This window comes from Anolis carolinensis, chromosome 1 (assembly GCF_035594765.1).
Source record: "Anolis carolinensis isolate JA03-04 chromosome 1, rAnoCar3.1.pri, whole genome shotgun sequence".
Lineage (NCBI taxonomy): Eukaryota > Metazoa > Chordata > Lepidosauria > Squamata > Dactyloidae > Anolis > Anolis carolinensis.
In genome coordinates this window covers 189,020,310-189,032,913 of record NC_085841.1, presented here as the reverse complement: position 1 = coordinate 189,032,913, position 12,604 = coordinate 189,020,310, and the positions used below count along the sequence as shown (strand labels likewise).

The 12,604-nt window shown below is 40.1% G+C and overlaps 1 long non-coding RNA gene across 1 annotated transcript in view; it reads left to right on the top strand.

The window, feature by feature from the left end:
* Nucleotides 1-1,675: 1,675 nt before the first annotated feature.
* LOC134293814 (uncharacterized) overlaps nt 1,676-12,604 on the top strand; it is an 85,916-nt gene continuing 74,987 nt past the window's right edge. The window contains exon 1 of the long non-coding RNA XR_010000776.1: nt 1,676-1,768. This is a non-coding gene — a long non-coding RNA (uncharacterized LOC134293814). The remainder of the gene's footprint in view (nt 1,769-12,604) is intronic.

Below are 12,604 nucleotides of genomic sequence, written 5' to 3'. Positions count from 1 at the left end.
AATGACAGCATAATTGCATAAAACACTAGATCAATTTCAGCAACCCAATTTTCCATTTGGAATAAAATCTTAGACATTTGAACATCTTTTTTTAGTGTGAAAAAGCTGAGATTTAACATCACAGGTTTATATGTGCTAAAAGCCGTGTGCGGAGTGCTGCAGCAAGCGCCAGTGACTATTCAAGGTGAGAGAACAGGAGGCAACCGCCTCCTACACTGTTAGCAATGCTCATGCAAAATTAGGTTCTGTGGTGGACTTCTCAAGCATTTTATTGCTTCGGGAGCTGTAAATACACAATGAACCTGAAACAAAGTAGCTCAAAATAGAAATGGGACTTCAGCATCCTCCTCCTTTTAAGTTAATGAACTGCAGCTCGGGTCTGCCCCATAATGGCACTTGGAACATTTATTGTTGCTCAGTGTAATAAATCCTCTTGGCCAAAAACAAGCAGGCAAATTGCATGCTCGATTAGCCAGGGAAAATTGGTTGCTTTGTGTAACCCTTTGCAGTTTGAATTAAGCGAGGCAAGCAACGAGAATCACAAAGGAGAAGTTGTCAAAATGCAGCCATGTAGGGGAATCCCAAGATAGTTCTCTTCAACATGGCAATGCTGTTCAAGAAAGAGGCAGAAAAACTGAACTCTGCATCTTTCTGGGTGGAGGTGCAATCATATTCACTTATCACCCTCTTAAGGTAGGGTTGTGGTATTGGACTACGACTGGAAACCAGAGTTTGAATCCCGCCTCGGGCATAGAAACCTCTGGGGTGATCTTGGGCAAGTCACACTCCCTCAGTCTCATAAGAAGACAAAGAGAACCCCCTTCTAAACAAATCTTGTCAAGAAAACCTTGTGACGGTGTTATCAAGAAATCAGACCCCTCAACAATATGAATATATAAGATATATGAATTGCAAGGATGTGGCTCCATTGGTAAATGGAACCTTATTGAGGAAACCTTTCTGTTTCTCTATGTAGGCTATTCATGGATTTCCTACCCCATTTTTCGTGCCCCACTTCTTGTGACCTCTTCTCATATCCCTTGCTTTAATCCTGTGTTCATTCATGAATACCTTTTAGGCAAAATTTGCCCATTAAGCTGTTTAAACATATGTACATTCCCGTTGCATACACAAGATGTATTGCACTTTTAAAACTTGTCTAGTGTGGATTGTTAGCTGCCTTGAGTTCCCAAGGGGAGAAAGGCAGGGTATAAATAAAGTTTTTTAAAAAAATCATTTCAGAAATGACTTGAGAACATACTACAAGTCGCTTCTGGTGTGAGAGAATTGGCCGTCTACAGAGACATTGCCCAGAGGATGCCTGGATGTGTTACCATCCTGCTGGGAGGCTTCTCTCATGTCCCCACAAGCTAGAGCTGACAGACAGGAGCTCACCCTGTCTTGCGAATTCGAATCAGCAACCTTCAGGTCAGCAGTCTAGCTGGCACAAAGGGTTTAACCCATTGCATTACCATGGCTCCTATTATAAAGTTAATTAATTAATTAATTAATTAATAATAGGTGGTTCCCATTGTGTTTATCCAGACTGGATCATAAAAGTCAACTAAGGACTCACACCACATTCCTATGCTTTGTGCTCCTCTCGAGGCGGAACAGTGAATGAACTGAAACTGAACCAACAAATGACATTTGTTTATTTTTACTGCCACAGGAGAATACCAACCAACAATGACATCAGAGGGAATCCCCAGGCAATGGAAGCCCGGAGTCTACCTGGGCCATTTCTCAGACAATCGGGCTGGAGCAGGTATTACAAATAGTAGTCAAATTAAATAAAATTGATCTGTATTTTCCAGTGTTTTATGTCAATACATTGAGCTCTACTGATTTCTTCTTTGGCCATTGAGAATAAAGATATCTGCCATGCCTTCAAACCTGTTTCAACCTTCTGTCTGCTTAGCACTCTGGGCTCCCAAACCCAGAGCTGAAATCACATAACAGTAGAGACACCATAAGTCAGAAATTACTTGAAGGTACACAGAAAAGTTCGAAAACATGCAAATGTGCGTAGATTAATAGGTACTGCTCCAGCGGGAAGGTAACGGCGCTCCATGCAGTCATGCCAGCCACATGACCTTGGAGATGTCTATGGATAATGCCAGCTCTTCGGCCTAGAAATGGAGATGAGCACCAACCCCAGAGTTGGTCACGACTGGACTTAACGTCAGGGAAAACCTTTACCTTTACACAGAAACAATATGGAGGCAGGATGGGGAGAGTTGTATTTTTCTTCTGTTACTGTATTTCAATTTCTACCATTCTTCAAACTGGCTATGATTGGCAGGGCAAAGGGGAGCTGTGAGTATCTCTGGATATACAAATATAAACTTCAGAAAAATATGTTCCTGAACTTCATTTCTTTAAGAGAAAATTTGGTACCAGAGGTAGAAATAATATGAGCCGAATAGGGATACTTATCTGTACCATAAAAAAGAAAAGCAATTTAATACAGGGCTGGATAAGGGACAACGAGGAAAAGAAGAGAGGCTGGGTGGACAAAAAAGATGGAAAAGGCTTTGCTGAATGCCTGCATTCTGATCAGTTCATTTTTATGTAGTTTCCCCTCCACACACTTGCAGCCTTCCTCAATCTGGGGCCCTTTCATACATACTGCATAATTATAGTACCGTAATTCCACTTCAACTTCTATGGCAACTTCCTATGAACTGGGACTGGCCTTTGGAAATTCCAGCTCTTCTGATTATACTGGCCAAGCCACCAATTGTAGGATTTCGCAGGATGTAGCGATGGAAGTTAATGCTATGACTATGAAATGTGGAAGGACCATAGTATCCTCCAGATGTTCTTGAAGTACATATACACTATAGAATTATTTGAGTTTGACACCACTTGCCATAGTTCAATGCAATGCAATCATGGGAGCTATAGTTTACAAGCCCTCTCTGCCAAACAGTACTGGTGCCTCACCAAACTACATTTTCCATGATTCCATAGCATTGAACCATGGTAGTTAAAGCATTAATTCTACAGCACATTTCTTCATTTTCATAGGAGTCATGTGCCCCTAAACTCCTGCAAATGTGGAGGCTGACTGTACTTTTTATCATCATTGGAAATCACTTGGGTATGATTGTCTTCTAGAGGTAAAGTTTTGGTGATGGATCCATAAATGATTGTGAAGACCTGTTCTGGATACCCATGATCTTTTACACAGAGGACATAGATTTCTTGATGAATGGCAATTGCGACTAGGTTTTGCTTGATGTGTCTTCTTCTTGGCATGTTTTTCCCTTTGGCCTATTGTGCCTCCTCAAAATCCATGTGTTGTTTGGGAAAACCATATGTAAACTTGACTATTCAGAATAAGGCATGAGAGTTGGGTGCAGGAATGCTGTTGATTGAGTTCCTAGACTTTAATAGGAAATTCTGTAAATAAGCAGACTGGTGAACATCTTTCTTTGTATGACCTGTATATAGCTATGAAACCTTGAATCTGTTTGAAATGGGAAAAAAACAGTCAAATACTGATTTCAAGAACAATACAAAAGGAGAGCCCATCATATAATAGTAGGGGAAAAAAAACAATCCTCCAAGAAAGACTCAACCCAAAGCCTTAACAGGAAACAAAGGAGACCAATCTGTGATTCTTCATGAAAGTAGTCTATGGCCATTTGAAATATTTCCAAGGTAACTAAGCACATATAGCAAGGACATTAGGAAGTATACAACTTGAAGGTGTCTTCAGACACCATAAGCCAAGGTCAAGACCTGGGCAGAAAGATGATGAAGAAGAAGAAGAACAAATTTTATTTAATGTATATCCTGCCCATCTCCCCGTGAGGACTCAGGGTAGCATCTTTTCATGTTTGTGCAAGTACTTTCAGAAATTGTAGCTTTATTTTCAGCAAGATTGTACTACCTTCTCCAGCATACTTGGAAACATATCCCATTGAAATTAGCAAGAGCTTTCCAAGGAAACACAGCCCGTCAAGATCACAGAGTGCATCAGATACCATTTTGTGACCCAATTGTGGTACTGTTCCATTATCTGGGCAGAGGCCACTAGAGAGAGAGGGATAGGGTTTAACAAAAACAGCATTCTGAAGCACCTCCAATGTAGGCTTCCTTTCCCCCCAAACTACTGCTGTGGGATAAGGATTCACCCTCCATATTTGCAAGAGTTCATGTTGCTGTCCATGTACAGTTTCCTATATAATTACAAAATGAAACCATTCACAATTTATTTACTAAGAAAGTGAACTGAATGTACAGCTGTATAGGAACACCCATTACTGTAAATATATCTGAAATGATACTATTCAAGGTTCTGCTATAATCCAAGCCCTCAACAGATGGAATGATAATCTTTGTGAGTGTTAAACTATTCATCCCACTTTATACATCAATAGTGTAATACATGTAATATAGAACACTAAAAATATTTTCTTGGCTTAAAGCAGCTTTGGAGCAAAGAAAGATTTGGACTAGGACTACATCACTGAAGTATTAAATCCACTAAATGGGGATTTAATACATTCACTCGGTGCTGTTTCCTTGAATTCTTTATTCCTCTCCCATAGTGCCTGATTTTAGTCTGCACCTGAGTTTTTTGAATGAGCTCAGATGAAGAAAGAAGCTTGTGTAAAGTTTGTGGTGGATGCCATAATTATCAACTGGATTGGTATTGGAAATCACCTCATTTCCCAATTTCTTGATTGCGGTGCCTTATTCACTTCCAACCATGCTTTTCAATATGGTTTCATTATTATAGTTTGCTGACAAGATGTTTTGACTACTCCAATATTTGAGACTCATATTCAAGTCCAATACAACAGGGTAGAATAGAATTCAGTGCATTCTTGATGGAAAATTCTTGTAAAATATTTTTTTCAGGCCTGATTGCTATAAGAGTTTTCCTAGAATTATTTGCTATATATCAGGTTAGTGATAGTTCAAGTGCAGACTATGGCCCCTTCTACACTGCGATATAATCTAGATTATCTGATTAGATAATCTACATGATTTGCTTTTAACTGAATTATATGAGTCTATACTGCAATATAATCCAGCTCAAAGCAGATAATCTGGATTTTCTATGGCAGTGTAGAATTTCAAGGCCCATAATAGATGTGTACAAATCAGTATATTTTCAGTTTAAGAAAAAAAATCCATAAACAAACAGGCCAGTTTCCCACTAGAGTAGAGACCTTGAATCAATCTAACTACTTACCTACGTGTTGACTTATTAGTCAACAAGTTACAGTGTTCCCTCACTTATCGCGGGGGTTATGTTCCAGGACCACCCACAATAAGTGAAAATCCACAAAGTAGGGAGGCTATATTTATTTTAATATTTATACATTATTTTAATAGTTATACACTATTTTAAGTCTTTATCAACCAATCGTGTGTTGATAAATCGCCTCCTTCTCCTCCTGTTGCCGCTTGAGCTCCTTTTCTCTCCCTTCGGCTTCTCCTTCCTCCCTCCCTTAGGCTGTAAATTGTAATTTTTTATGATTTATAATAGTCTTTTAGAGTTTATTGAAAAACCGCAAAACAGCGAATCCACAAAAAGTGAACCGCGAAGTAGTGAGTGAATACTGTATACCATATTTCTACTTGGTTGGACCGATGCTGCAGGATTACAGCCCATATGACACTGTTCATTTGGCATTTCTTGTACCATACATCTTTTTCAAGCCAAGTTTGTGAAACTATAAGCTTTCATATGCATCCCCAACTATCAATGAAGACAGCAGTCTGGAGGATAGCCATGTTCTGCTTCATATATTGGAATATGTGACTTTGACAAAGTTATGTAGAAGTGCTGCCAAATGATTTTTTTCTTTATTCCTACTCTTGAGCTATTCTGAAGTTCTGGAGAGCTGCTGCCACCAATAAAACAATTTTTGGCTGGCTGGATAAATGTATTTATTTATTTACCCTATTTCTAAATGGTCTGACTCAGCATAAGGCAACGTCCCATGTTTCTTGCTAAGCTACAGAACTCACTGTGTGATATTGGGTCTGCCATTAAGCCTGAATAATCTGGGAAAGTTATTGTAAACAGGGAGAAGAGTCATGTATAACATCTTGAGCTAATTGCATTATAAGGGGAATATAAATATAAGAAGAGTCAATTCAGAGATAGTGGTGTAGTGACTTAAGCATTAGACAAAGACTCCAGAAAGAGGGGTTCAAATTCCTGCTCAGCCATTAAAACCCACCATTGACCATAGGCAAGTTGCACATGGTTAGCCTTAGAAAACTATGTGATAGGTTTATCTGAAGGTAAGAAACAACTTGACACAGCCACAACAAGTGACTATTTAGGGATAGCCATGTTGGCTATATAGCAATAATAAAAAAGACAAATCCACAAAATCTTCGTTGGCCAATCAAAGTGTACAAAGCACAGCATGCATGCTTTTGAACCTCCACAAACAAAAGATGTTGACAAAATGATACAGGAGAAGAAAAGAAAACAGACAGTATTGAAGTCACAGACCTACATTTGTATCAGTTATTTCTGTTGTTGTACTTAAGGTTTTGAGAGATCGCAATGCAGGCAGGGCTTAAGTGCTCTAATGACACTAGGTCTTGTCTGATCTTGGATGGCAAGTCCAGTCAGCTCTGGTTAGTACTTGGACAGGAGACTGCTAACAAATGCTAGGTACTACAAGCTACATTTCAGATGAAGGAATTGGCAAAACCACTTCTGAGTCTTCCTTGCCTAAGAAATCTCTATGAAATTCGTTAGGTCACCATAAGTTGATAAACAATTATAGCACATGCGCTCATGGTGAAGTTATCCCATTTTGTCATCACATCAAACTGAATAATAAAAAATGAAATTACTATATGTGATTAGCCCAGGATCATCCATAAACTTCTCGCTTGAGGTCAAGTTAGACACATTGAGCAATACCCTATGGCAGTGGTTCTCAACCTGGGGTCCCCAGATGTTTTTGGCCTACAACTCCCAGAAATCCCAGCCAGTTTACCAGCTGTTAGGATTTCTGGGAACTGAAGGCCAAAAACATCTGAGGACCCCAGACTGAGAACCACTGCCTTATGGCCTTAAGTTAGAAGAGCAGGATTGGTTCCAGATTCAAAACTCTACCCTACTCTCCACTGGTGGAAGCTCTCCAACAGTAAGCTCATCAGTGGTTGAATCATGCAAATAAATAAACACTGAGAACAAATATGGAACATTCATTATACTGAAACCTTATCACATACATAGAGCTCTTCTATCCATCCTCCCCATTTCACTTTAACAATAGCATTATGAATCAGGTTAGACTCAGAGACCACAATTCTTCTGAGCTTCATGAATGAAGGAGAACTGAGTGTGAATTACAAAAACTGTCCAAACATTTGTATTTATCTCAAATAAATCCTTAGACAGATAGTCTTATTTAGATAGTTTCGATATACCTTACACCAACCTCATTTGCTACTGGTTCCAAGTGGCAATCATCATTTTCTACAATCAACATAAACATTCAGATGTTGATTTTGTTTCCCTGGGAGGCTCTCTTGGTTACTTGGAAGCAAAGAATTGTGCCACCAAACTTGCAATCTCACTAGGTACCATTGGGTGGCAACAGAGCTGGAGAAAGTAGTTACAGTTTCCGGGTGCATTCCTTCTTATGTCTTGATATGACTCCACATTTATAAATTGAAGCATTTTGGTTGAGCCTGTAATCTGAAGCTGCAGTCCACTTCCTCTCGCAAACATCCTTGCCTCTCTATTCTAGTAATATCACCAGTTGTAGCAACTCTATGTTTCCTATCTCCCATATACGTAGCCTGAGAGCCAGTATGGTGTAGTAGGATCCCTACTCATTGATGGAAACTAACCAGATGACGCTGGGCAAGCCACACTCTTTCAACCTCAGATGAAGATTATGGCAACCCTCTGTATGGATCTTGCCAAGAAAACCCCATTATAGCCTTAGGTTTATCATAAACTGGAAATGACTTGAGGACACACAACAATGGCATGAACCTTTCAATGGTTTTCAAAAAATAATAACTAAGTGAACTGTCCCTGTGTTGAGCCATCCTGATCATTGGGTAAACGTTTATGATTGCTGACTTCAGCTGGGAGATTCAGGAGGCAGTTATGAGATGCTGGAGGATATAAAGTCTGCCTATATGCTCTACATTACCTTGCTATTGTATATGTATTGGAAGATGTCACTGTCTCATTGGCAGTTCTGAAATAAGATTCACTTAACAGTGATGCTTCTGGATGTGGAATGGCAGATAGGTGCCATTTTAGCCTTTGTCTCAGTGTCTTGAGTCGGCCTTGGCCTTTATACTGACTATGGCAGCAATCCTATAATGTAGATTAGATAAAGAGAAACTGGTATGTTCTGTCAATAAGCTCAATAGCAGAATTGGCAACTGAGATCAGGTCTCCATATTCCTCTATCTGCTACTCTTGTTAGAGACATGTTAGTGAACTGATGTAAGTGCAGTACACAATTTTTTTTAGAAACCAAATAAGATCGCTTTGGGCAGAGGGAGAGTTCCCCTTCCAGCAAGCCACAGAGCTGACAGAAATTCCATGTTCACTTTACATGTACCAAATAGTTTGAAATTGGTATGTGTCTTCAAGTCATTTCTGACTTAAAGTGATCCGGAGTTGAATCGAGCACAAGCTTTCGAAGGCAGAGAATGCATGGTTTGTCATGGCCCTCCTCTGAGGCTGAAAGAATCAAGGTCATCCAGTGAGTTTCCATGGCCGATTGGAGAATCAATTCCTGGTCTTCAGGGTTGTAGTCCAACATGCAAACCATGACACTACACTGGCTCTCTATAATATGGTTACGAGGGATAAATTTGGTACATATGAATGATGGCTTCCTTAGCATGTCTCTTTCTTCTCTTTTGCTCAAAAGGTGGCATGCAAAGAAGGATTTGGCGAAGGAATCCAAAGAAAGGTCAACACTTTTCTAATGTCTAGCAGATTTTCTATATGGTATTCCTCTATTTGTTTTTGCTGATAGGACAAAAACTTCCTGGAAATGGCAAATGAGACTGTTTAAGATTGGATCCATATTGTAGTTGGTGCAAGCCCGGTGATGCAAGCTCCCAGTGGTGCAGTGGGTTAAACCACTGAGCTGCTGAACTTGCTGACCAAAAGACGGGCAGTTCGAATCCGGGTAGTGCGGGTGAGCTCTTGCTGTTAGCCCCAGCTTCTACCAACCTAGCAGTTCGAAAACATGCAAATGTGAGTAGATCAATAGGTACCGCTCCAGCGGGAAGGTAAGGGCGCTCCATGCAGTCATGCCAGCCACATGACCTTGGAGGTGTCTATGGACGATGTTGACTCTTTGGCTTAGAAATGGAGATGAGTACCACCCCATAGAATCGGATACAACTAGACTTAATGGCAGGGAAAAACCTCTACCTTTACCTACCATATTGTAGAATGAATGCAATTTTACACTACTTTAACTGCCATGGCTCAATTCTGTAATTTGTAATTTGCTCAGACACTGGCACTCTTTGATCAAGAGGACTAAATACATTATAAGACTACAACTCTCTTTATTCCATAGCATTAAACCATGGCAGTTAAAGTGATGTCAAATTGCATGCATGCTACAATGTAGATGCACCTGTAGTCTTGTGTGTCTATTACTCTTCAATGCCTTTAGGAGTTTTGTTGCATAAGAATATGAGATCTTTTCCTTTCTCCAGCTGTTACAACCTCCCAAATGTATAGTCCTTCCTTTTCAATGTACTGATTTCCACGTGGATTTGTTGTTGTGTGCCTATAAATAGTTTCTGATTCAGGGCGATCCTTAAGTGAATCTATCACAGGCTCGCCCAGTAAATTTTATTGGCAGAACTGAGGTTCAAACCCTGTTCTCCAGATTTGCAGTCCAACACTCAAATCAGGACTCCTTGTTTGGAAACCATTTGAAACTACAGTACATAAGTTTCAAATGTTATTATTCTACGCAGTTCTATGCAATGACCACTAAAGGGCAGTCTATTCAAACAATAGAAAGAGCAGTGGATGTCAGATATTTTGCAGGTTAAGCATTATGAATTATTTTGTATAGTCTGCTTTCCCTTCTTTTTTTATATAATTTCAGGTTTTGTTAGTAATTTACAAAAAATGTGTTATCATTCTTGTTGCAGGATGCTATGCTCTATTTAGTTGTTTCCTGTATTTTGTAGGTGCAAAGTTATTAAATAAATAAATACTTATTCAGTAAAGCAGAATTTAGACTATAGGTCCAGGACAAAGCAATAAAGCTCTGTTGGATAATGCATGAGAGCTAATCTACAGTTTGAAGAATCAAGCCTATCTACATTTCTTTTCTTTGCATTTATTTTTTATTAAAAACATCTAATCTAATATAACTATTATATAATAAAAATTGAATACCCTACAGCTGGCCCTCTGTATCCATAGGTTCTGTGTCTATGGTTCAACCATCCACAGCTTGAAAGTATTCCTCTCCCCAATCCTAAAAGCAAACCTTGATTTTACCATTTCATGGAAGAGACATCATTTGTATTTAATGAGAGTAGGTGTGATTCTACATTGACCACTTATCCTGGGGCTGATTTGATATGACAAATGATGGCTCAGATCCAGGATGGTGAAGAGCTAGGAGGGAGCCCTGACCATCCCCTGGTGCCAAACCTGGTACAGTGTTGTCAGACAGTTCCTCTTACCGTCCCTCTCCCATTGTTGTTGCAGCGAATGGGCATGACATGGGTCATGCCAGTTATTCATTGCCTGGAGTGATATTAACCAGGCTGCCAAAGCAATGAAGGATTGGGGAGAGGAAAAAGGTGGGATCACTGCCCATTTTCTCTTATTGTTTTGTTGCTCCAGTCGGTGTCACTCCATGTCCGAGCACTGTTGCACTCACTGGCCACTGCAATGAAGAGGATATGGTCAACGCCAAACCATGTTCCCGGGCCACCTGAATCCAGGAAACATATAAACAGTAGCAACCAGTTCCATCTTGGAATCAGCCCAACTGTTTAGGTAAATCTAGTCGTGTCTGACTCTGGGGGTTGGTGCTCATCTCCATTTCTAAGCTGATGAACTGGCATTGTTCCTAGACACCTCCAAGGTCATGTGGCCGGCATGACTGCATGGCGCGCCACTACCTTCCCACCGGAGCGGTACCTATTGATCTACTCACATTTGCATGTTTTCAAACTGCCAGGTTGGCAGAAGCTGGGGCTAACAGTGGGAGCTCACCCCACTCCCTGGATTCAAACCTCTGACCTTTTGGTCAGCAAGTTCTGCAGCTCAGAGGTTTAATCTGCTGCGCCACTGGGGGCTCCAACTGTTTAGATGGGCCCAAAGTTGTGGGTTGCTCCAGATTCTGGGGAAGAATTTCAAGCAACCAGTGACTTTGGTTATTGCAATTCAAGGTCATATTAAGCAGCTTTAGTCTACATTAACCGGATCAGCTCCATGTATCATTTAGTTACCATGGAGCTGATTCACTGGCTCTTTGCATGGGCATCCATGAATTTTGGTATTTATAGGGGATCATGGAGCCAGTGGATACCAAGTGCCCACTGTATAACAAAAAACAAACTATAAACTACAGGCAATCCCCGAGTTACAAACATCCAACTAACAAACAACTCATAGTTAAGAACAGGGGTGAGACAACAGAAAGTGAGAGAAATCTACCCCTAGGAAAAGGAAATTCACTCCTGGAAGAGTTATCGCGAGGAAAAAGTGTCTCTACTGAGGCTTTCTCACCAATCCTTGTTTCCTCAACAAACCAATTTTCTTCAAAATCCAATTATCACAGGGACAAAAAGGGTGAAATCTCCTGAACAGGGAGACAGAAAGCAAAACAAAAACTACATTCACTATGCTATCCAAAGCATTTATATAGTAAAGGTAAAGGTTATCCCCTGACATTAAGTCTAATCGTGTCCGACTCGGGGGTTGGTGCTCATCTTTATTTCTATGCTGAAGAGCCAGCGTTGTCTGTAGACACCTCCAAGGTCATGTGGCCAGCATGATGGCATGGAGTGCCATTACCTTCCTGCCGGAGTGGTACCTATTGATCTACTCAAATATGCATGTTTTCGAACTGCTAGATTGGCAGAAACTGGGGCTAACAGTGGAAGCTCACCGCACTACTTGGATTCAAATCGCCAACCTTTCGGTCAGTGAGTTCAGCAGCTTAGTGGTTTTACCCGCTGCAATGTACCTGTTCCAACTTACAAACAAATTCAACTTAAGAAAAAACCTACAGAACATATCCTGTTTATAACTTGAGGACTGCCTGTATAAGCTATGAACTACAAACTATAAGAACTATATACACATCTTACCACATCCCTACACTGAAATCTAGACTAAAATAAAGAGAAGACTACAACTATCACAATGGAAATAGAAAAAAAAGATTATATCTAAGTATCATTTCTGCAGTTGGATTTAATTCTTAAAGGCTACTTCTTTTTATCGTATCCTGTTTCCCCCAAAATAAGACGGGGTCTTATATTAATTTTTGCTCCAAAAGATGCTTTAGAGCTTGTTTTCAGGGACAGTCTTATTTTTTCCAAATTGACTTTTAAAATGAACTATATCTAGGGCATATTTTTGAAA